We start from the raw sequence: 2,401 nt of genomic DNA, 5'->3' as shown, positions 1-2,401 counted from the left end.
TATATATATATAGTGTTAAAAAAGTCACCCAGTTCTATTAGAGGTTTTGACTTTTGATACCTGTGTGATAATACCACTGTTATCATAGGATAACCCAAGCAGGATTATGGGTTCAGTATTTTGTGAGGAAGGACTGTTTTTAGAACAACGGTTAAACGAGGAGATTTTTTCAGGATCAACCGCCAGATTTTCCCCCTATAAGGATACCCAGTGAATGAGGATGGGTAGAGCCCAAGAAGGCTCAAGAACTCACAGAGTTGACTCAGGACTACAATGTAGCAGAACATAATTACCTGCCACTGCCAAACCCGAGTCCTTTGAGTTAGTAGAATAAAGTACCTTACCCCTGTTCCACCACGATTGCCTAAATACCTTATACTTGTTTTTTTTCATTTGTAACATCATTTTAAAGTTGATTAGTAAAACAAAGAAGTTAAAAAACGAAAAAAATATCGGCAAGGGAATACCTCCTGTTTGAATATTTTGCAATGAAACATATTGTACAAAATGATAATACCTTTTTACAATTATACTGATATCCGTTATTACTCTTTACATTAAGATAGGTAATCTTCGTTAAATAATATTTTATAGATTATGAGAAAGACTGTACCTAAATCATAGGGCCTTTGTTGAACGAAGTTGGTTCTAGAAAATATTGAAAACACTAAATTCCCATGATAATGCCAGAACAAAACCTTAATGAGCATTTATTTAGTACTATCTATCAAAACAATTAATTAAAAATAAAAACTGGTGTAAAGACAAGTAGGCCTGAAACAGAAGGGATATAAAATAATTAGGCCTTAGGAGACGGGGATTGTCAAACGAGGCCCGGGCCGTGACACGATCCGGCCAACTCAATTACAGGAGCTCTAATCAATTCATTTCCTCTACAGGCTCCTATTACTTAACCTTAGCTCCTCTGAAGGTCTGACTCAAGCCTTTGCCAGGTCGCTCCTGAATTCGCTCTAATTTTATAAAAAATACAAGCATTACAGTAAAGAAATGAAAACTGTAAAAAAGAAAAGTGACACAGAAATTTAATACTGACAAAATATCAAGGGTTTCGTGAAACTATTCAAAAGTATGTAATCATCATCAAATATTAATTGATTAATTACATATAATATTCCATATTGCATTCGAATTCAACTAAAAAGAAAAACTATATAATTTGGACAAATATATAAATTCCATTAAATCTATTATCTAGGGAATATTAAACAGTGAATTATAATAGGTTTGAAAATTAAATCGTTGAAGTTACCTAGCCTAAATTAACTACAGAATACTAATGTGAGTAAAGTTTACTCAACTGTTGTAAATAATAATATTTACGATTAATATCCATGCTGAAATTGGGTTTTCTATTATTCTAGCGTATTAAATGTAAGAAAAAAAATGTTAATAGTAATTTTGGATTTTAAATTACATAAATTTTGCAAAGAATGGGTAATATTCCCTCACAAAGTAGTTATTACAGTTTAATAAGACTACAACAATGATTTGATTTCTTAAGGAAAAATATATGTTGTTCAATAGCTAATATTAACCTATAAATATTCTATTTTAAATTTGTTTATTATATTTTCTAATTAAAATTCATAATGCAAATGGGATTGTAGTCCCTAAAAATTATTTATATTTTATAACACCCAGTGAATATAATTTAATTAAAAAAAGAAAATTAATTTTTTTTTTTCAACCATGGAAATACATTATAGAATAAAATCTGTTCTAGGAAAGAATACATGAGAAAGGTGCATTGTGATGTTGCATGATCTCTACTAGTAGAACTTTCTGTTAATAAGCCCAGACCATAAAGCCGGAGACACAATGACTGCCCATCCCCATGCTGTGCTCTCATTAGTCTTCTTGATCCCCAGACCCAGGGAGAATTGGGTCAATACCATGGTCGCAGTTCGCTGTGGTTTCCTAGGGCCTGAGTGTCAGCACATCTCTCACGATCCATAGCCACCCTCTCCGCTAACTGCCTTCTCTTACTGCAAAATAAATGACCCACGATCTTAGCTCTCGCGTTTCTTTAAAACCAATTGGCCTTCCGGCCTTTGTTGACCCCTTTTATAGGAAATAATCGTAGTTTGAATGAAACTTGCTATAAGAAAGTAATTCAAGGAAATTTAATTGCAAACATTTTTACTTAGTATTTACATAACTTTCTTCTCATTAAATATTCTGCCTGTGGAAAGGAACGGCCTCTACTTATCATAATGTAACAATTATCCTGTGATCCTTCGAGGAAAAATCTGTCAGGCAAGGTCAATCTGTCAGCTGTATGGACAAAAATATTCCTATTTGATTGGTATTGTTTGTTTATGAGTCATATATATTTGATTGACTGGTGGAGGTAATAAAACAAAATGTTTAAATAAGTGTT

Source organism: Halyomorpha halys, unplaced genomic scaffold (assembly GCF_000696795.3).
Source record: "Halyomorpha halys isolate HHAL.00 unplaced genomic scaffold, Hhal_1.1 Scaffold896.1, whole genome shotgun sequence".
NCBI classification, from domain to species: domain Eukaryota; kingdom Metazoa; phylum Arthropoda; class Insecta; order Hemiptera; family Pentatomidae; genus Halyomorpha; species Halyomorpha halys.
Note: the sequence above shows the minus strand (reverse complement) of the source record.